General features: G+C 43.0%; 1 long non-coding RNA gene across 1 annotated transcript; it reads right to left on the bottom strand.

The window, feature by feature from the left end:
- Positions 1 to 3,058: 3,058 nt before the first annotated feature.
- Positions 3,059 to 20,608, bottom strand: LOC309605618. Its single transcript, XR_014231439.1, has 2 exons — positions 7,991 to 20,608; positions 3,059 to 7,683 (listed from the first exon to the last, which is right to left on the bottom strand). It is a non-coding gene; the product is annotated as an uncharacterized lncRNA (long non-coding RNA).
- Between the last annotated feature and the right edge of the window lie 2,888 nt (positions 20,609 to 23,496).

The raw sequence follows: 23,496 nt of genomic DNA, 5'->3' as shown, positions 1-23,496 counted from the left end.
CAAAACACAGTTGAGAGATGAAAGAGAAACATTTCCAGCTTAATGAACCAGAAAAAAAAAATCTTACACCAAATTGCTGCTATTATCTGATGTGTTGGCAGCAAGTTAATAGAAAGGGTACTCCAGACAAAGGAAGTTAACGAATGATGTTGCTATCTGCACATAGTTGAGAAGCTTGCTGCTTTGAAATAAGGAAGGGTTCAAGGATCCATTGCAGTACCTATTACCCTGTGTTCTGATTACTCTTTATAAGTTATCTTTCTGACTACACTGTGAGCTTTGTTAGGGCAGGGACAATGTCTTTGTCATCTTTTTTTCCACAACACTCAGCAAGGTACCTAGCATCTAGTAGGTATTCACTTTTTTTTTTTTTTTTTTGAATAAATGAGTGAATACGCTTTTTCTTCTATTGGTGGAGTTAGGAAAAGAAGACAAAAAAAAAAAAGCTAAAGAGGTATCTGTTAATAAAAACAAACATGGGACTCTCCCTTTAATATCAATTAAAAATAGATTCTGTGAGAGATGGGTTTTAATTTACAGCTCATATTGATCCATCTCCTAACCGGCAATCTGGACACTGTATTCAGGCAGAGGCAGACCCTCTGCTGGACCCTCTTCAAAGCAGCTCACAGCTCTCCCTGAGGACCTCCTTGGGTATGCTTTGTGCTGAGGAGCTTGACAGTTTCTGTTTGAAGACTTGTTTCAATTAGAGAAGTCCTCCTGTCTATTGCCATTTCAAATCTTTAGTGCCCTGAGATGTTTTAGACCACAAAAGGTGACGGAAATCTAAAGCTCGCAATAATTCTATGAATGTTGGTGTTTAAGCCTTTTTTTTTTTTTTTTTTTTTTTTTTTGGCAGTTGATTGTTTTTCCTAAAAGAGTGAGCAATGAAAATGGAAAATGCTAAACCCTTCCACCTGTTGACAGCTGGGCCATCCTCCTCATGTCACTGCCTTTTGACTCTCCTGATCCCCACTCCCCAGCCTAGGTTTTTTTCACATGGACACCCTGATCGCTTCCTGTTTTTTTCTGGATCCACCTGTCTCGACATGATGGAGTCCCTCATGTACGCTGTGAAATTTTCCTCTGGTCTCCCTACAACATGGTTTTTATCAATACTTTCATTCTCCTCCAAAGCTTGTTCTTTCCTTGTGTCACTTTTCTGAATTACGTGGTTCTTTTTTTTAAAGTGTAGTTCCTATCATTTTCTCAGTTCTTATGCCATCTGATTCCTTACTCACTTTTAGCCTTCTGAAAAGCTTTCTTACCTCTTGGACCTTTACGTATTTCCTGGCAATTATACAGCCAACCACTGTGCTTGTTTTTTTTTTTTTTTTTAATTAATTTATTTATTTATTTTTGGCTGTGTTGGCTCTTCGTTTCTGTGCGAGGGCTCTCTCTAGTTGCGGCGAGTGGGGGCCACTCTTCATCGCGGTGCGCGGGCCTCTCACTGTCGCGGCCTCTCTTGTTGCGGAGCACAGGCTCCAGACGCACAGGCTCAGCAGTTGTGGCTCACGGGCCCAGCTGCTCCGCGGCATGTGGGATCTTCCCAGACCAGGGCTCGAACCCGTGTCCCCTGCATTGGCAGGCAGACTCTCAACCACTGCGCCACCAGGGAAGCCCTCTGTGCTTGTTTTTGACGTTGAAAAGAAGCGGGATGAGAGAGATGGCACCTGGCTGGCAGTCCCTGCACACCCTCTCAGGGTGACAGCACCATGAGCCTGGTTCCAGTCTTGGCCTTGGAGGTACAGAAACGTGACCATGCCAGGACTCCTAGAGAGCTCCTCTGTCTCAAGGAGACTGACTTGTAGGAATCACACTCATAAGAAGTTCATATATAAACCCAAATTCTAATGTATTCATTTACAATACATTACAATACTATAGTGGATATTTTCTTGCTTTAACTAAGGTCCCTGTAACTCATATCCAGTGCACCCTCTTTTCTGATAGTGAGGTACCTGGGAAACAGAATAATCAAAAGATTACTTGGTGAACATGAAATCAAAGTTTAGAAGGGAGCATTGTTTTGAGTCAGATCTCATCCAGGCCTGGGAAGCCTGATGACTCATAATTGCCTCACAACAGAGGAGAGTCCGTGTTGGATAAACATGCCCAACTCCATGTCCCTGACTTCCTTTCCCACACTAGGTTCACCATCGCCAGTCTGAGTACAAGGTCAATCCAGACAAAGCCTGTACAACAGATCGGGATTTTGCTGATGAAACAATCAGGCTGGTCTCCCTGAGATTGTTTCTAGGTCACTATGAGAAGTATATTGGATGTTTCCACACCTCTCAACCAAACATTTATTCATACAGTCTCTTAATTCATTCTCACTGTTGGTCAAGTCTATCCATGATACGTGTGGATTTCATTTGTTTGATTTTCAGAGGGCAATATTATTTTCCTTATTTTATTTATTTTTTTTGATTGAAATATAGTTGATTCACAGTATTAGTTTCAGGCATACAGCATAGTGATTCAATATTTTTATAGGTTATACTCTCTTTAAAGTTATTACAAAGTAATGGCTATATTTCCTTGTGCTGTACAATATATCCTTGTTGCTTATCTATTTTATACATAGTAGTGTGTATCTCTTAATCCCATACCCCTGTCTTGCCCTTCCCCTCCTTCCCTCTTCCCACTGGTATCCACTAATTTTCCATATCTGTGAGTCTTTTTTTGTTTTGTTATGTACATTCATTTATTTTAATTTTCTATAGTCCAAATATAAGTGATCTCTGTGTGAAAACATACAGTATTTGTCTTTCTCTGTCTGACTTATTTCATAAACATAATACTTTCTAGGTCCATCCATGTTGTTGCAAATGGCAGAATTTCATTTTTCTTTATGGTTGAGTAGTATTCCATTGTATATATATAACACATCCTCTTTATCCATTGATGGACATCTGGGTTGCTTCCATATCTTCGTTATTGTAAATAATGCTATTATGAACATTGGGGTGCATGTATCTTTTCAAATTAATGTTTTTTGTTTTCTTCAGATATATACCCAGCAGTGGAATTGCTGGATCATATGGTAGTTCTATTTTTAGTTGTTTTTTTTTTTTAATATTTATTTATTTGGCTGCACTAGGTCTTAGCTGCTGCACGTGGGATCTTCGTTGCTGCGTGCAGGATCTTCGCTGAGGCATGCAGGATCTTTTTTTATTTGCAGCATGCAGGATCTTTAGTTGCAGCATGCAAGCTCTTAGCTGCGGTATGCATGTGGGATCTAGTTCCCTGACTAGGGATCGAACCTGGGCTCCCTGCATTGGGAGCGTGGAGTCTTAGCCACTGGACCACCAGGGAAGTCCCTATTTTTAGTTTGTTGAGGAACCTCCATACTGTTTTCCACAGCGGCTGCACCAATTTACATTCCCACCAACAGTGAACAAGGGTTCCCTTTTCTCCACACCCTCTCCAGCATTTGTTATTTGTAGACTTTTTGATGACAGCCATTCTGGTAGATATGAGGTACTATCTCACTGTGATTTTGATTTGCATTTCTCTAATAATTAGTGATGCTGAGCATGTTTTCACGTGCCTGTTGGCCATCTGTATGTCTTCTTTGGAAAAATGTTTACTCAGGTCTTCTGCCCAGTTTTTAATTGGGTTGTTTGTTTATTATTTCCCTTATTCTAATTTCTTGGGCAATGCCTTGTTCTCACCTCCATGAATTACTATGTACCAACTTCACTCTTGTATAATTCTAACAGAACATTTACAATAGCTATTGTTTTCCTCATATAACATATATACTGTGAAATTGTGGCAAGGAATGGGAGAGAGAAAGCACAAGGAAGAGAGTACATTCTGCAGAGTTGTTTGCAGAGGCCAGTACCTCATTCCTTGAACACTGGGAAGACAGTGTGGTATTGGGAAAGAGCAGTCGACCTGGGTTGGAATCCTGTCCCTACCACCCATTACCTATGAGACCGCGAGTGATTTACTTGATCTGTCTAAGCCATTGCTACTCCAAGTGTGATCTTCAGACTGTCTGGACAAATCTTCAAGGAGATAAGGAACTAATGCCATAATATAGAATCATTTATGTCACTAAGCACACTGACTTTTTCTTTCAAAGAAAAACTTTCTCAGTGAAGGAAGCTGTGCATTGATTTACAGTCTGACCCAGGCTACTTAGCAATAAAATTGGAAAATAATACCAACTTCATAGGGCTATTATTATAGGAATAAAATTAATGGTGATGCATGTAAAGTGCCTGGAATGCTAGGTGTACAATAAATAGTGGTTTGTTTTGTTATTTTGTTGTTGTTATTGTTGCACAATTTGGCACTAACAGCAAACTTTTCCAGCAAGTATAACCCAGAAACAGGCTCACAGAGGAAAGAGAAGCAAGAAAGTGAGAGTTTTATATCCTGCCATTCACCTCAGTACTCTGAAGACTCCAAGCCTTACCTCTCTAAGCATCTATTTTCTCATCTGTAAATTGGGGTAATAGTAGTGCCTACTTCATAGAGTTGTTATGAGAACTAAATTACATGTGCTATGTAACACCGAGAACAGTGCCAAACACGTAGTAGGTATTCAACAAATATTAGTTTTCTTCCTTCATTTTCACCAGCTTAAAGGATACTTTCAAGAATATTGGCATAATATATAGGGAAACAGCAACCATATGCAAAAGTTTTCTAAAGGTAACAGCAGCTCCAGAACTCTAAAATAATTAAAGATGGGAGTAATGACATAGAAGGACCCTGCTGGTAAAAATGAAAATAAGAATACCATATTACCGTATTTTCTTTAAATTAATTCTGAAAAAGCAGCAAAATTTGAACTCTGGCTCAATCCAGTCATGTTAGAAATAGTGAGACTAATGTCTCCTAAGGAGCTCTCCCCTGAACCATGGGCTTTCCTTCCTGACTGAGCTGAATGCTCTTATTTTTACATGTTCCCCAAAGTGACAGATCCTTCTCAGCTCCTCAAAAGTCTCTCACCTCCCCTATGCCTTCTTGCTATTGAGTATGTGGTCAGTGGAACTTCTGATGTCTTTACCATATTGCATACAAATGGAAAAAATCAAATTACTACTCTATTATATAATATAACTATCAATTATATACCAACAATTGTGGGTCCGTTAATATAAATGTATAAAAGGTACATTTTATAACAGTTAAATGTATAGGGAATCTAAGCAGTTCAGCTTCAGAATTTATTGCTTAAGTAGTATTTCTTTATCTCATGCCATAAGAAGAGGTGGCATTTGTGTTTTATTTTTTAAGTGGCTAGGTTTCAGTTATTGGAAGCCAAATGAATGAATAAGCTGTTGATATAACTCAACGCGAAAGGCTCTTTGCATTAAGAGGAGAGTATGTCTCACCTCCTTTATCCAAACACCTCTTGCTTTTGCTTAATTTTATTATTTGTGATCTTTTAGGAGAAAGACAAAATTGATGTTTGAATATAACTAAGATGGACTCTTGAATGGTTTAAAAATAACCACTGAAGAGATTCAGATTTGCTACCCTTTGTGATTATGCATAATCCTTTAAAAATAATATTTCCAATCCAGAAACAGGTCCAAGTTACAGGGATTTGCAAAGGTTACCAACATTTTTTGCTCATAGGGCTCTGTCACGTCCCAGTTGAGTAGCTTTGGGCAAGTTACTTAACCATGCCATGCCTCAGTTTCCTCACTTGCAAAATACAAAAAGACAATAGTTTTAACTTCTAGGGTCATTGCGAAAATTAAATGATTTAACATGCATAAAACACTTTAGGACAGAACTTGGCACCTAGCAAGCAGTAATACTCAAGAAGTATTAGTTATTCTTACGATCACTTTAAGAAGATTAAATAGATACCCCTAGTTTCTTCAAATCCACATTCTCCTTGTTTACTACCAATAAACATATAGTTAGTAATAAACCAAGAGCCTGACCTAATCATCCTCTTGTCACAAAATGTGTGCAATCTGTATTGTATGCAAAGTATTGTCATACAGTTGTCATCATACAAAGGTACTAAGACATCCTCAGCGTTTGTGCCCATTCAGTCTTCATATCAGTCACCCATGGCCTAGTCATCTGTTTTGGGAACAATTGGCTGGACTCTTTTTTTTTGGCTGCTCCACACAGCATGTGGGATCTTAGTTCCCCAACCAGGGATTGAACTCTGGCCCTGGGCAGTGAGAGCACGGAGTCTTAACCACTGGACCACCAGAGAATTCCCAAATTGGCTGGACTCTTGGTCTTTTTTATTTGTTGAATTCTGTCCTCCCTAAAAGATATGCTGAAATCCTAACCCCAGTACCTCAGAATGTGACCTTATTTGGAAATAGGGTCATTGCAGATATAATTAGTTATGTTTTCATTCTGGAGTAGGGTGGGTTCTTTAATCCAGTATGACTGGTGTCTTTATAAGAAGAGAAGAAACATAGAGACACAGAGACAAGATGCCCATATGAAGATGGAGACAGAAATTGGAGTGATGCTGCCACAAGCCAAGGAACACCTGAGGCTACCAGAAGCTGGAAAAGACAAGGAAGGATCTTCCACTTGAGGCTTTGGAAGAAGTAGGGCCTGCTGACACCTTGATTTTGAACTCCTATCCTCCAGAGCTGTGATAATTACCCAGTTTGTGGTAATTTGTTACAGTAGCCCTAGGAAACGAATACAGGCTCCTAGACCAGAAGCTGGCACTGAGAGGCAAGTCTCAGGTCAACCACAGAGAAGCACTGCTCCTTGGCTACAAGGACCCAAGTTGTCTACAAAACTAGTTTCTCTGTGAAGGATCCTCCATGTGGTGACTTTGGGGCCTGGTAAACCAGGTGCTTGCAAAGTTAGGTTGGCCCTTTGAGACTAGAAAGGACAGAGTGAGGTCCATGGGACTCATCAGAGGGGATTTCCCTGATCAAACCACCTAAAGTACACCTTTTCCTCCCTCACTCTTTATCCTCTTACCCTGCTTTTCTTCATAGCACCAGCTAAAATATTTCGTCCTCATTTGTTTACTTACTCTCTAGCTTCCCAAGTACCACCTTCAGCACTAAAATGGAAACTCCATGAGAACAAGGACCACAGGTGATATTTTTCAGATTTTCTTTTCTGTCCCCTGTATTTTGCAAGTTGTTTTTGCCTTTTTGATAAGGCAAAGAGTATTAAAAACTACAAGCTTTCTCTAAAGTTTGTTCACTGCTTGTCTCCAGCATATACTAGATACTCAGTGAATAGTCATTGAATGAATGATTGAATAGGTGATGTTATGTTTCTTTTATTCTTTATGTTTAATTCACCTCCCCATCCACCCCCAACAGTATTCAGCAACTTCTTTCTGGAAATTATTGCCTTTCTCAGCCATGCTGAAGAAGACCTGGGAAAAGGACTTGACCATGCCTTGGCCATACTTTCGAAGGGGGACATCCCCACCACCATTCTCCAAGGGTTCTGTATAGCCAGCTTTTTTCACATTCCTGGAATCTTGGTTAAATACTGGGTTTGCTCTACTGTACTAAATGTTTCCTTATCATCATATGCTCAAACCTCAAGCCTCCTTTGGAGAGAGGCATGAGAAGACATTGGCAGACTCCAATATATTTAAATGTGTTAATGGGGCATTGCTAGCTATTGTTTTATTCATTAAGTTCTGAAAGGTCATCAAAGATTGTAAATTTGGATCTAGATGCTGATTGTTTATTTTAAGAAAACCTGTAGGGGCTTCCCTGGTGGCGCAGTGGTTGAGAATCTGCCTGCCAATGCAGGGTACACGGATTCGAGCCCTGGTCTGGGAAGATCCCACATGCCACGGAGCGACTAGGCTCGTGAGCCACAATTACTGAGCCTGCGTGTCTGGAGCCTGTGCTCCGCAACAAGAGAGGCCGCGATAGTGAGAGGCCCGCGCACCGCAATGAAGAGTGGCCCCCACTTGCCACAACTAGAGAAAGCCCTCGCACAGAAACGAAGACCCAACACAGCCATAAAATAAAATAAATAAATAAAATTAAAAAAAGAAAACCTATAGAATATCCTCAGTAATAAAAAACAAAGAAACCTAAAACTCAGGGTAAGTGTAACACATGGGACATGGCTAAGTCCCTAAGGAGGCCCAAAAGGACAGCCATTCAGTTTTTCTTGTTTTAATATTTATTTATTTATTTATTTGGTTGCACCGGGTCTTACTTGTGGCAGGTAGGCTCCTTAGTTGTGGCTCGCTGGCTCCTTAGTTGCGGCGTGCAAACTCTTAGTTGCAGCATGCATGTGGGGTCTAGTTCCCTGACCAGGGATCGAACCCGGGCCCCGTGCATTGGGAGAGTGGGGTCCCAGCCACTGCACCACCAGGGAAGTCCCTGACCATTCAGTTTTATCATAAATCCTGAAGTCTTCCACTTTTGCCATCCATAGAACAATTGTTCCTGAATACAAGGGCACTGGCACATAAATGAACAAATGACTTCAATTTGTCCTCAGCTGGCCAGACCCACCTCGCCAATCAAGCCAACCCGATAGTAACAAAAGGAGCTTGTCCTGAATTTCCCTGAGAGCCAACAGCGCTAAGAACTGTTAAACCAGGAGAATAAAATCCCCAAGTGTTGGCATCTACTCGCCAACCACATTGCCCAGCAGCTTAGAGCCAAGGACAGGAACAGGCAATGCTTGTCAGCTGTTCCAGGGAAAGGCTCCAAAATGATCTCATTCACCTTTGCTTAAGTTCAACCCATATTGCTGAAGAAGATCCATCACCTTTCTAGCGGCATAAGATAGATCTCCAGACTGGCAAGCACCACTGCACCACGGTTGTTACACTGTCACACCATTACTACTTCAGCTCTCACAGGACTAACAAGAAAATCCATGTAACTGGGAGATGAGGAACAGAGATTAGGATAATACAAGATTCTGATTGTCTTATCTAATGTGCAGGATTTCGAAATTGGGCTTCTACACACGGAAACGATGTTTGTCTAGAGCCTTAAAATTCATGCAAATTCCTCTAAAATGATCACTGATGAGATCATCTGTAAAAATGTGGAATCTGGGTTAGATGACCTCTAAAGCCCCTTCCAGCTCTAACCTCTGTGAGTCTCACCATCTCTGTGCTCTAACATTTTTTTTTTTTTTGCTTATTAAGTATTCAGAAAAATAATAACTGAGAAAGTCAAAATTAGCAAATATTATGTGATGAAATGCATATACATAATTTTATTTCATTAGAAGCAGAAGAAACTCTTTACACTCTAAACTCCAAAGTTGTCATTCTGCTCAGTACTACTAATCTCTTCATTGAGGTTGCCAATCACCTATACAGAACAGGAATAATTTAATTTTAATCCAAATCCATTTTATTTTGTATAAAGGAGATTTTATTTTTTAATTTATTTATTTATGGCTGTGTTGGGTCTTCGTTTCTGTGCGAGGGCTTTCTCTAGTTGCGGCAAGTGGGGGCCACTCCTCATCGCGGTGCGCGGGCCTCTCATTATCGCGGCCTCTCTTGTTGCGGAGCACAGGCTCCAGACGTGCAGGCTCAGTAATTGTGGCTCACGGGCCTAGTTGCTCCGTGGCATGTGGGATCCTCCCAGACCAGGGCTCGAACCCGTGTCCACTGCATCGGCAGGCAGACTCTCAACCACTGCGCCACCAGGGAAGCCCCTAAAGGAGATTTTTTTCCCAAGATTTGCTCCAGTCCTTTAAAAGGATAATCCCCTATATTTATATAGCACTGTTAACTTTCAAAGCCTATTCTATCATCTGTCTAGAGTGTGAGCTCCATGAGAGCACTGCTGGCTAGCACACAGTAGGTGTCCAATAAGTATCAGTTGAAATGAATGAATGTGATACTCACAACAACTCCGTGGGTGTTCAGGGATCTTATCGCTAAGTGCGTATCTGACAGACGTGGGTACTGAGGCACAGGAGCCAGGTCAGGAAACTCGCCAAAGTCACCAGGGGCCAAATGTTGACCTTGAGTGGATCCTGATTTGTTTAAAAAAAAGCTATAAAAGATGGTCATAAAGCAAATGGAGAGTTTTTAATATAGAAAAGATATTAGATAGCATTATGAGACTATTACTTTTCTTAGATGATAATGGTGTTGTGATTGTTTAGGATAATGTCCTTATTCTCAGGAGATACATATTGCAATAGCAATATGTTGAGGTAGTATCACGATATCTAAAATTAACTTTCTATTGGTTCAGCAAGAAAAAAAAGATAAAGCAAATACTGCAAAATGTTAATACTTACTAAACCTATGTGGAGAGCAAATGGATGTTCTTAGAAATACTCTTTCAAAATTTTCATGAAAAGTTGGGAGGGAAAGGCAATGAAAGAAACCTTGGTGCGGAGGCAGTTGGAGGGGACTTCCCTGGTGGCCCAGTGGCTAAGGCTCTGAGCTCCCAATGCAGCCCGGGTTCAATCCCTGGTCAGGGAACTAGATCCCACTTGCCCCAACTAAGAGTTCACATGCTGAAACTAAAGATCCCACGTGCCGCAACGAAGACCCAGCACAGTCAAATAAATAAATAAATATTAAGGGAAAAAAAAAAAAAAGAAACCACAGGGGGAAATGGTGTATGTGACAACACGAAAACTTTAATCCTCTCTAATTATGGCTTATTTGGGTATTAGGACTGTACTGGACTATTTTCTTTTCATATTTTTCTAAGTTTTCCATATGAGCAGATATTATATTTATAATAAAATATATTAAAATTTAAGTCATGTAGCAACTAGGAGATGAATCTCCGATACCTTTCTAGAAGCACAGTGGTGCAGATTGTATCTTCCAAAGATGGCTCTACCTATACATTTATCCCATCCTACATGCTTGTCTTACCATGAGCCTGACACTTCTCCCAAAGAGAGATGGGATCTCTGTTCCCTCCTTATGAACCTGAATAGGGACCTGTGACTGCCTCAAGCACTGGAGTTTGGCAGAATGCCACTAAATATGTGACTTTGAAGCCTAGGCCACACGAAAGATACAATCTCCATCTCTTTCTCCTTGTCTCTTGGGATACTTGCCCTTAGAACTCAGCCATCACGTGTGAGGAAATCCAGCCCACATAGAGGGAGGGGTCCAGTGCGGATACCCTGGCTGACAGCCCCAGCCAGCCCCCAGCCGTGAGCAAGCATCAACCGCTGTCATACAGTATGAGTGGATGATCCTTCAGACGATTCCAGCCTGCAGCCTTAGAGTTTTCCAGTTGATGCCCCAGATACTGTGGATCAGAAACCATTCTATACCTGGTCTGAATTTCTGACCACAGAAAGAGTGAGAAATAATACATTATATAATGCATGATTATTGTGCTTCAAGGCACCATGTTTTGGGGTAACTTTTTGCAGTCATAGTAAAAGTGAAATCCTCTGACGTGGAAAGTGTGTTTGTTATTGATTTAGAAAATTGAGTGTCACGGGGGAGAAGAATTGAAATGCATTGTAAGTTATCATTAATCTCCCCAGCCATCAGTTAATTAGAGATAGTCTCTCTTCAGAAAGAAGCATTTAAATGTTGAAAATGAACGTTACTGCAGAGAAGCTCCAGAGAGCATCTTTAGAACTTGGACTACTGAGATTGTCCCTTTTGCCTACAATGCATCACACATCAGATTACATGTTTCACAAATGTGCTCTTTGAAAAAAACCAGACTGCATTAAAAAGGCCAGTTTTTAATAGTCTTAGTCTTTCTTCCATCAGAACACAAGTTAAACTTTCACGAAGAATCTATAATTGTTTGTTTTTCCTGTCACATTTCACACAGTTTGCCATGTCATTACTTAAGGAAACAATCATATTGCAATACTTCCTCTTTTCAGTTCAAAGAAATTGTAAACATATCAGCAAAAAGGGAACCATACTTTTATCTGAAATACATATATTTAGAGAGTGAACAACAGGGCTACCCTAAAATTTCTCAGTGACCCAGATGCATTTTACTGTACTCAAGCAAGATGTTAGGATTGCTGTTTTGTAAAAGATATATATCTCCATATTTATATCTATCTGCCTAACTAGATAGATTTTTTATGGTGGGCTGCTGCTTTCTACAATGCTATTTGTCATATATGGAAAAGTAAAAACAAGTTGGTGCAGTAGCATAGACTATTACCCATGTTTTACATATATGTAAAAGCCCCAGAGAACAATTTCTTTCCATTCAGAGTGATCAGGCTATACAAGATCTGCCTGGCCATGCAGGACAAATTCTTTTCTTCATTTCTGTCCACTAATGCAGGTCAGTTCTCAATAGTTCAAGAAAGCTATCTAGCCTCCAAAGAACAGTACAAGTAGCTGCAAAAGCAAAGGATCCATGGCCATCTTTTGAACTCAAATGTTTTAATTTCATTTATCATTTAAAAAATGTTCATCGTGATGGTGAGCCTCCTGACTTAAGTCACTTACTAAAACTCACAGGGAAAAAAAATAAAAGAAAACTCATAGGAGGGTAAATTTAATAACCACGAAAAATTATCTATTTCAAAACCATGGGATAAAACTCTTACAAAGTATATACTTAACTCAGAATTGTCATCTTTAGCAGTATCATCCAAAAAGAAATTATATACATGTCATTCTTCTAATTAGGAATAACACTTCATCAGAAGTCATATATGTGTTAAAATCCTCCTCCAACTGCACCAGCCTGTAATCTGTTTATTCCATTCATGTGGCTATCTTGTTTTATGTGCATGTAGGTACTAAACAACAGCTTTCTAAATGAATGAATGCAAATATTCTACCTTCGTATAGTGCGTGCCATTAAATCCTAAACCCCTTTATTCCATTCTCTATCACTTCCATTACATAAAATGTGGCGCCATTGCTGTATAAGCAGCTTGTGCTCAAGTGAGTTGCTTCAACAGCTTTCTCCAAACTCACAGGCAGGTTCTGCTTCTCTTTGCTGGACCCTCAGGGAATCTTTCCAGGATGCCTCCCATCTACCCTACTAAGCTGACTTGTTCTCTCTTGCTAACTCTGCTTATGGTCTCTTTGCTTCACACTCAACATTCACCCATCAGCCTGATCCCTCTGAAAGTTGAAAGATGCTTCAGACTCTTTTCCTCGGTGCTCTCCCTGGACTCCTCATCCTGCAGCCTGCCTCACTTCTCCACCCAGCCCCAGCCTGGCAGGGAAGTTCAGACAGCTTGGACTTGCTGGTAAAGGTGATCTGACTACAGTGAACACTGACTCCAAGGATGACCAGCCTGGTGAGCCAAGTGTCTTCTTCACCACTCCCCTCACCACTCAATTAAAGAAAAAGATCTTCTCAGGAAGGCAAAGAATAAAGTAGCACCTCAGTGGCACATGAGCTTAGTTTAGTGTCTAGCACTGTATTTTGCACAAATACTCGTGGTCATGGCAGATTCTGGTAGTGACAATCCTTGCTGCCTGTACCTTTATAATCTTAGACAAATCTAAACTTCTCTTTAGGGAAACCCACACACAGTTTCCTTCTCCAGTTACTTCATAGGGCAGTCAAGGTGGGGCAAGAAGCCACAAAGCCCTGTCTAACAAATTAAAGCAATATTTATATTATAGGCTTGGTCTTTCATAATGGAAGGGAGGCTGCTGACTAATGGTGCTCAAGTCAGACTTCCTGCCACCGGCTGGGTGTCCACGTATGGTGAATGCAGGTGAACGGCTTGGGCTTTGCACCCATCATCACTGGGCCCTGGTTGCCCAATAACAGGAAGATGACTGGTGAGTCTGTATAATTGCTTTACATCTGTGTTCAGTGAATGGCACCATCAACCCTCAAGTTACCCAAGCTAGAAACCTGGTTGTCATCCTGAACTCTTGCTCTGTCTCACAACACACAACCAATTCATTTTACCAAATCCTGAAGATTTCACTTCCTAACTACCCTTCAAATCCACCCCCTTTCTGTGTTAATGCCTCTGGCTACTGACTTAATTCATGTCCTCATCATTCATCATCAGAGCTGTTGAAATTAGAAACAACTGTCCTCCTTGCGTTTGGCCTCAGCACCTCTAATCCAATGTCTTCTGGCAGGGTGGTCTTTCTAAATTACTAAGGTGATCAGGTTTCACAGCCCTCTCCACCAAGCTTAAAACATTTCAGTGACACCCCGTTGCTTTAGGCTGAAGTTCAAACACCTTAGCACGGCAGACCATCCCCTGCCTCCCCACAGGCCCTTCATTCCAGCTATATCCCTCTAATTTCAGTTTCCTGATCATATCACACTCTTTCCCCGTTCAGTGCTTTTCCGTGCCATTCTTTCAGCCCGAAATGGTTATCCTTCACTAGTTACCTCCCCTCCCACTGCTTCGGCATTCATCTATTCATGAACTGTTTACTGAGGCTTACTACGCGCCGGATACTAATTTAGGTGCTGAGCATCAGTGAATAATACAGACAAAACTTCCTGACCTACAGAATTTGTACTCTAGTGGTGGTGATGGTAGTGGCGGGAGGGGACAGACAAGGAGCAAAATAAATAAGTAAATTATATAACAGACTAGGAGGGGTAAGTGCTGCAGAGAAAAATTAAGCAGGGAAGAAGAATGTGGGCGGGATGCCAGAGCAGGTGTGGAGGTTATTGCAATTTCAAATGGAATGGTCAGGGAAGGCCTCACTGAGAAGGGACATTTGAGCAAAGACTTAAGGAAGTGAAGGAGCCAGCCAGGTGAGTATTCGGGGGAAAAGTATTAAGGGAAAAGTGAAGAGCCAGGGCAAAGGTCCTGAGGCAGGGGCAGCCCTCAAACATGGGAGGAACTGGAAGGAGACCAGTGTGGTCTGGGGAGAGTGAGCAAGGGGGAGAGGAGTGAAGGTCAAAGCGAGAAAGGTAAGGGGAGACCTTGTAAACCATGGCAAAGTTTTATTCTAAGTGAGATGAGGAGCTTATTGGAGGGTCTGAACAGGGAAGTTACATATTAGAAGGATCCCTCTGGTTGCTGAGTTGAGAACAGGCTGTAGGCAGACAAGGGTGGAAGCAGGAGACCTGTTAGGAGATTGCTGCAGAAATCCAAGCAAGAACCGCTGGTGGCTTGGCCCAGGGTAGGGGCAGTGGAGGCCGTGAGACATGGTTGAATTCTGGATGTAGTTTAAAGGTAGGTCTGATGGAATTTGCCGATGGATTGGATGTGGGATATGAGAAAAAGAAAGGTGACAAGGATGTCATCAAAGGTTTTAGTCTGAGCAACTCTAAGGATGGAGTTGGCATTAACTGAGATAGGGCACACTTGGAGGAACAGGTTTGGGGGGAATATCAGGAGTTCTGATTTGGGTTTGAAAAGTCTGAGATCCTTTAAGTTTCAACTTGAGTGTTTTCTCCTGAAAGCCTTCTCAGTTCTCTCCCCTCACCTAGAATATGCACATTTCTAACTCTGTTTCTATTGCTCTCATAGCCCTTAGTGCACAAAGCAGCCCTTTTAACACAAATGTTTTCGATTAAGCATGTATTGACTCAGACTAAAAAACAAACCAATAAGTTCTGTTCTGGCAGTGAAGCAGTAATTGAAATGGAACTTGCCCTTCTGGCATAAACAACTAGAAAACTGGACAAAACCTATGAAACGACTGTATTCAGATATTGGGACAATAGGCGGCGAAGAATGTGCCCCCGGAGATAAGAGAAACAAATAAGGTGAGCCCTACGATGGCTCCAGCTTTCTGCCTGAAGGCAATTTTTAAACTGCTCTGCAGGGGTTAGGAACCCAGTTAAAACCCATGAGATCCTGCTGAATTAAAGAGACAAAACTGGCATTGCGTATATGGGGTGGAGGTGCAGGGGGGTGCCAAGGGAATTTGCGAGGCAGAGGATTAAAGAGGAAGACACTATATAAAGGAAGTGCTTCACAAACATCATATGACGTCACTGATATGCGGGATCTAAAAAAAATGATACAAATGAACTTATTTATAAAACAGAAACAGACTCACAGACAAAGAAAACAAACTTATGGTGACCGAAGGGGAAAGGTGAGGGGGGGGTAGGGGGGAGGGATAAATTGGGAATTTGGGATTGACATATACACACTACTACCTACTGTATAGCACAGGGAACTCTGCTCCATATTCTGTAATAACCTAAATGAGAAAAGAATTTGAAAAAGAACAGACATATGTATATGTATAACTGAATCACTTTGCTGTACACCTGAAATTAACACAACATTATAAATCAACTACAGTCCAATATAAAATAAAAATTAAAAATTAAAAAAAAAAAAGAAAGTGCTTCAGAAATCCACATGAGGATTCCCTTAAGACTCTGTGTGAATGCTAACCTGAGCACATGTTGGATGAAACCCCCAAGGCCTAGCAAAGAGCAACTGATGGGAATTTATAAGCTTAACAATTCCCAAAGCTGACACAGGGCTGGGAGACCTGAGTTCTTACTGTGCAGAGTGGAGAGCACTTGTTGAACCGTTGGGGTACAGAGTAAGGACCTCAGAAGTGTCGTGTCTTAGTAGAAGAGCTAAACTGGCCTATAGTAAAGGCCTCAAAATGAGGCTGTAATAATTCAAAAAGGTCAGCCTGATTTGCAAGTAACTCAACTGCCCAACAAAACAGACTTTAACTCTCTTTAAAGGAAGACAAGAAAAATCCCATCACTCAACAACATTTACAATGTCAGGAATTTAAAATAACAAAACCATGAAATATTTATGAATATATCCTATGTGTGTTGGAACTGGCTCGCACGACAGGTGATTCTGTCATCTCTTCTGAACTCTACATTGGGTGACACCACGTTGAGAGCTTGAAGCTGGACATGGTGTGAGTATTTACACCACAAAAATTGGCAAACAGAACAAATTAGGACTTTATGACCTCCCACCTTGCCCCAAGATTTGGCTCACCAGCACATGGCTGTATAAACTTAACAAAATACGGGATGACCTCTAAGGCAAAACACTGCTGAGGGAAGTTAAAGGAGACCTAAATAAACAAAAAGATATCATTTGTTCTTGGATTAGAAGACTCAACATTAACACGTCAATTTGTCTAAATTACAGAGTCAATGGAATCCTAGTTAAAATCCCAACAGACAGGCTGATACTAAAATTTATGAGGAAAGGCAAAGTCTTAGAGTTAACCAAAAGTTGAACAAGACATAAGTTGGAAGACTTATATTCCATGATTGTAATATTTACTATAAAGTTAAACTCATTAAGACAGTGTGGTATTGGTATATGATAAGATATACAGATCAATGAAACAGAATAGAGACTAGAAATTCACCTAGATATATATAGCTAATTGATTTCTTGGAGTTAGACATTCTATGACTACTTTACTGAGACTTCATAATGGTTGTTTTGGGCATTTGTTAATACTTTTGGGAAAAAAATTCTAAGCAAAAGTTATCATGAATATGTTTCATGGCATAGAGATTTGGACTTTAGTCACCCATTTGTCCTGTGCTTCAATAGACTCAGAACTGTTTTCTAAAGTGATTTATAAGTCCTTATCCCTAGTATATAACATGATGCCTGTCACATAGTAAGTGCTTAATAAATACTTATTGAGCTTAGTTCCTGAATGGTGGAAGGAGACCAGAGGAAACCAAATCTCTCCTCCAACTAGTGGGGAAGATATATTGTACTCAGTTTCTTGTGACCTCTTCAACACATCAAGCAGTTGTCAATAAATATATATGTTATAATCCAAAAAAAAAACCAAAACTGTTTTCTAAAGTAAAATGTGCTTTACCTATGAACAGTCCTTTGGCCCTTCTTTGTACATTAGGCTTTTATTCAGTCAAGTGACCTACCTCTAATTAAAGTATGTTCTTTTTTTTTTTTTTTTTGGCTGTGCCATGTGGCATGTAGAACTTCCCTGCCCAGGGATCGAACCCATGCACCCTGCACTGGAGGCGCAGAGTCCTAACCACTGGACCACCAGGGAGGTCCATAATTAAAGTATGCTCTTAATCAGCAACATAAGATGACTCTCATTCATTCAGACAATATTTATTGAACAACTACTATATGCCAGGCTCTTCAGATATGATTTGGAAGTATAACCTCCAAGACTACGTATCAAAAGTTTGGTTGCAAGAATAGTATCTATGAGGGATAGTCGGAAAAATACATAGTCAATTCATTTCCCTACTTAATCTAAAATCTTTCTTTCATTTAAGCTAGACGTTCAAATTGATATACGCCTTTGCCCTTTCACAGAGACCCATGCACTAGCATTGTGCTCTATGGCCTAAAGCAAGTAGTGTTCTAAAACATAATCATAGTTTAGTTAGGGTCATTGGATTCCATGGAGCATAGACCCACTGAAATTTCCTCAAAACTATATTAAAATAATATGGCTCTTTGGCTGACCCTGAGCTATTATGAGGTCAGGCTGTGGGCTAAAGTTCCCATCTTTATTTTCTTGGGCATGATGGCAATAAATCCGAATACCTGAGTTTATCCGCGTGAACATTTGTTATCTGCAACTCAGAAAACCTATATAACACATGTAGTTTTATAATAAAAATATTCCACAAAGTAAGCACCTACTATTCTGCCTGGATTAGATATTGTCATCAGCTCTGGGTCCCAGGATCTCTTCTTCCTAATAATCTCATCCAGTTCTAGGGCCCAACCATTTCTCCTTAGCTCTGAAATCCAACTCATATCAAACTACATGCTTGATATCTCCACTTGGTTACCTAATGGGCATATTAAAATGTAATGTGATCTGAAATGGAACTCTTGGTTCCCCTCGCTTAATTCACTCCTCAGGCCTTCTTATCTCTGTAAGTGACATCAGCATCCAATTCTTCCCCAAAGCCAGGTGTGTTCTTCATCCTCACATTCCCGCACACGCCACATCTGATTGACAGGTGAGTCCTGTCAGTTCTTCATCTCCCATCTGCCACTTCTCTCCATCTCCAACACTCTACTTCCACCCACCACCATGTTTCATTTGAGCCGCTGCTAGAGCTTCTTCACTGGTCTTCTTGATTCAGGGGCAGAAGCCCCTGCCCTTCTCTACTCTGCTTTCTACACAGAGAGATGTTCTCAAAGGAGAAATCTCATCATACTAACTCCCACTTAAAACCAACCAGTGACTTCCCACTGCTCTTCAAATAAAACCCATTTTCCTACCCTTTCTCTGTGTTGCAGCCAGAGAAATCTTTCCACCACAGACGGATCGTGTCTCTTTACCCCTCTCCCATGAGCGGAATACCCTCCAATGCTTCTTTTGCTTTAGGATGAAGACCATATTCCCTAAAAAGCCGAGTCAGCCCCCTCTGGCCCTCTCCTTTCCTGCAGCCGCAGTGCCACCAGACTTTGGTTTCTCTGCTCCAATCTCAGCGGCCCTGTTTTCATCCCAGATCCCCTTCTGCCGTAGGGCCTTTGTGTGAGAAGGCTCTGCTCGTCCCACTTTACACTTTTACTCAACTTCACTTCCTCAGGGAAGACTTCCCCACCTCCTGACTGGGTTGGATCCTCTCACACAGACTTTCCTTCACAAGGTTTGTCTTGATCGCTACCCTACAAGCTACATGCGTGATTACTGGGTAAATACCTGTCTCTCCTGCGGGAGGGCCCAGCTTCTCTCTCCTGCCTGCCCTTCATCACTATCACTTGTCTGCCCAGGAAGCAGAAGGCAAGACACCTTAGACTCTAGGGCTTGGAGTGAGAGGGGAGAGAGATGAGGATGAAAGCAGGGCTGGGGAAGCAGAGCCTGAGTCAGGCTCATGATTTATTGAGGGGCTGTTTTCAGGAAAAACCTGTAAGGGAGAGAGAGAGGCAGAATAGGTAAGGGGAGGGCAATCTTCAAGCAGGTAAGTTCTAAGTCAGCCGAAGGCTGTGGTCTCAGGCAAAGGCTAACAGAGGGGGACTCTGGAACATAACCTGCCCTGAGGCACGGGGGCAGCTTTTGTACCCCCATATCAGTCAGTCAGTGGCCGGAGCTGCCCCCTCCTCTTGGGGAAAAGGGTTCGTAACTTCCCAGCAGGCAGCTCTTGCCAGCCAAGGGCGTTTCTTCTGAGAAGCGGAGGAAAAGGAGCAGCTGTGACATGTTAGCCGCCAGCACTCAGTGGTTGGCATGGGGATCTGGGCAGAGGCATCACCGCATCCACTAGAGTGGCAGTTCAGATTTCTTCTTCATAAAATGTGTATGGAAGAATTCAGATGACAAAAGAAAAGTTAAGGAGTAAGTGGAGGTAGAGGGGAGTTCTACTGGAAATCTTCTCTTTCTGTCTCTTATGTTTTGTTTTTTAGACTCAGCCTATCAGAAGCACTGCCCTAGAGTCAGACTTGAGAGTTAATGAAACAAAGAAGGGATCCTTCCTAGTTGTGACAAGATTACAGTCACGATCACCCCCAGTGTCACAGGTGTCAGGATGGTGGCCGTGGTGTCCACTGTCCAGTGTGGGCAGTGTCAGCGGTGCAAGCAGCAGTGGACTGGGGCTTTCTGTTCCTGTCTTCTCCAGGTCTGACTTTCCAGTCCCAGCGCCTCTCTGAGCTACCCAGTATCTTTTCAGGGTATTTGCCACTCTAACCTGCTAGAATTGGTTTCTGCTGCTTACAACCAAGATCCCTGAAGCACACCTTCTCAGGGCCGTGCTGCACAGCCCTCAACTCCCCCATCCTCATGACTACGGAGAGGATGGGCCTGATGCCAGCGGCCTGGCCCCTGACTCCTGTCACCAGGCCATGGCCACAGGGTGGGGGGCGTTTCACAGCCTGCTGGAGCTCTGAGGGCAGGTAGGGGGCAAGGGAAGGGTAGGGCTCTGCCTTTGGATCAGAGCATTTATGGACTCAGAACATGAGGAGACTTTGTGGAGCAAAGACGTTGTCTTGGTCGGACAGAGCAGGCTTCCAACACTACCCAGGGCCACCTGGGTGGAGACGGGCACTGCCAACACATACCCTCTGAAGAGGGGGTGCGACTCCTAAGCCCTTCCCCATCCAGCTGCTCTGGACAAGCATGTCAAGAGCTTAGTGTCATCACCCGTGGCCCCAGCTCCCTATAAAGCAGGAGCCATCTCCCGGAGGACTCAGACTTTCACTCCACTTCAGAATTCTGTCCCCAGCACTGCCAAGTACCCACCACCTCTGCCATAGTCCCAGTTTATCTTGACCCGGCCCAGACTCTCACCGCTGAGAGTGAATGATTTCTCCAGCAGAGGGCGGGGCCACCCCGTGCCTATCTTCCTCCAAATCTGGCAGGAGTAGGGGGTAGATATCCTTTTTAGAAAGGGACGTTTGTCTCAGTTGTCTGCTTCATGACATCCCGCCTTGTGGCACCACTTCTGGCATTTGTGCTTGGGGTCATCTGAGGATCATTGCACATTCCCCAGTCCCAAATGTCCCTGGAATATGTGATCTCTGGGCTTCATCTCCAACCTTCTGTGCTTATATACCCTTGGCTGGCTCATGCCTGATGGTAAGAGATACTGTCAGCAAGATAGTGCACTTAATTCTCCGGCTATCCTCATCGACTAGTGTCAACCTGTTTATCCTCCAAGGACTCTGATGGCCAACATTTCAGGCACTTCCAGCCACCTCCTCTTTTGGCAGCTCCCATCCAAGCCTTTGCACTATTGCCCACCATCTGTAGTCGGCCAAATGGAAGTTATGAACCAGATGATAATGCGTCACAGTTCCTTGGTGGTAAGCAACAAAAACCAGCTTCAGCAAGTCAGACAAAAGGAGATGTTTGTTGAAACACTCTCGGGTAGCTCACAGAGTAGACAGGAGGCTGGACACCCAGTCTCGAAACGGGACAGGAACCAAAGGAAACCGGTCAACTGCTTTACCTGAGAGTTACCGAGGCGATAGGTGTGCTCCAAGTGTTCATGATGCCTGGCTCGGTTCAAGAGTCACAGTCTCATGGGAATTCCCTGGCGGTCGAGCGGTTAGGACTCCGAGCTCTCACTGCCGAGGGCCCAGGTTCGATCCCTGGTTGGGGAACTGGGATCCCGCAAGCCGTGCAGGACAGCCCCCCCACCCCCCCCGCCCCCCCGCCCCCCCGCCCAAAAAAAGTTACAGTTTCAGGAGAGAGTCTGAGCAACCTGGACCGCATCACGTGCCCACCCTTCGGCTGTGCGGGAAGGTCCCTTGATTTACTTTCCCACCGAGAGTGCACACAGGAGAGAGGCTTAACTCCACACACACAAACTGGAGTGATATTTCCAATAACGGGGAAGTGAACGCTGGGCAATTAAAAAAACAAATGGCTGCTACACGTATCTCTGTTGCTGTATGTTCTACCAGCCACGTGACTAATCAACCCACCTCACCACTGCGGAAACCACACGGGGGAAACTCTCCCCGCCTCCTCCACTCAGCCTGCTTCATAATCAGATGGCTTCCGCCTCAGCGACTTTCACATCGGGCTCCGCGGACCTGAGTGCACGACAGGCTGCCCAGAAGGGCCTCCAGGGTGCCCTGTGGGCGCCAAGGGCAGTGTAACTTCCTGGAGGACAAGAACGCAGTAAAGGTTACCGAATGAATGAATTCAACCAGCCTGAGCCCCAGGTAATGACACCCAGGTGGGTGGCGATGACTCTCCTCATAGTGTATACACAGCATCATTCTCTCTGATACCTGGAGAAAGTGCGTGGGGACTTCACATACCTTGGAGGTCATCAGTCCAGTGGCCTTCTGACTTTAATGGTCTCTTGCTACTCCCTTTCCCTGCTCTCTGCTCCATTCACAGCCACCCTCTGTCATTAGCCTTCCCACCCCGCCACCAATGATCCACCTTAAGGACCATCCACCCAGGACAGAGCAATGCTGAGCCTTCCAGAAAGGCTCAGAGGGAGGTGCCACTGTGGTTAGAGCATCCTACCAGGTGGCAGGGGAAATCCCGGCCCTGTTCTACTCCTGTGGTGGGGAGTATATGTCTGTATTCACTGAGCAAACCGAACTGTTCCCTTCTTCAATGTAAGAAGTCCACAGGCCCATTCAAATTCATTCCACAAATAGTTATTCAGCATTTACTACATGCCAGGTACCATGCTAGGTGCTGTTGATACAATGTTGAGTTTTAGGCTTGTGGGGAAGGAGACACTAATCAACTGAATGTGCACATAGGAATTAAACTGTGATGTTTGCCGTGAGGAAAAAGCACACAATGTTTAGATTAGATTGCAGAGGGACCTGTTACCTGAAGAAGTGATGTCTGAGCTGCCATCTGAAGGGTGAATGGAATTAGGTAGATAGAGGGGGTTCATAAGGAAGACGGTGCTTGGCAGAAGGGATGGAGAAGCACAGTCCTGAAGGCAAGAGCGAGCTTGTCTAGTCTGGAGAACTGAAGGAAGATCTGTGTGCGGATGTGAGAGAGTCAGGAGGAGTGGGCATCAGATGAGGCAGCTGCAAGGCCACGCAGGGCCCTGGGTTGCAGTAGGGAGCTTGGTCTTTCTCCATTTAAGCAACCTGCTTAAATGGTTTAAGCAGGCTGCTATGGTTTGAGGGAAGTGCATTGATGGAAAGAAGGAGAATATTTAGGGAGGAAGCTAGGCAAAAGGGTGGTTTGACTCAGGAGAGAAGGAAGCAGAAGTGGAGAGAAGTGGATGGCATTTTGGCCGTGGAATCACAAGG

The sequence above is a fragment of the Balaenoptera borealis genome (assembly GCF_965194805.1).
Source record: "Balaenoptera borealis genome assembly, chromosome: 1".
In the NCBI taxonomy this organism is placed as follows: domain Eukaryota; kingdom Metazoa; phylum Chordata; class Mammalia; order Artiodactyla; family Balaenopteridae; genus Balaenoptera; species Balaenoptera borealis.
The sequence above is the reverse complement of the archived record's forward strand: the minus strand, read 5'-3'. Positions and strand labels throughout refer to the sequence as shown.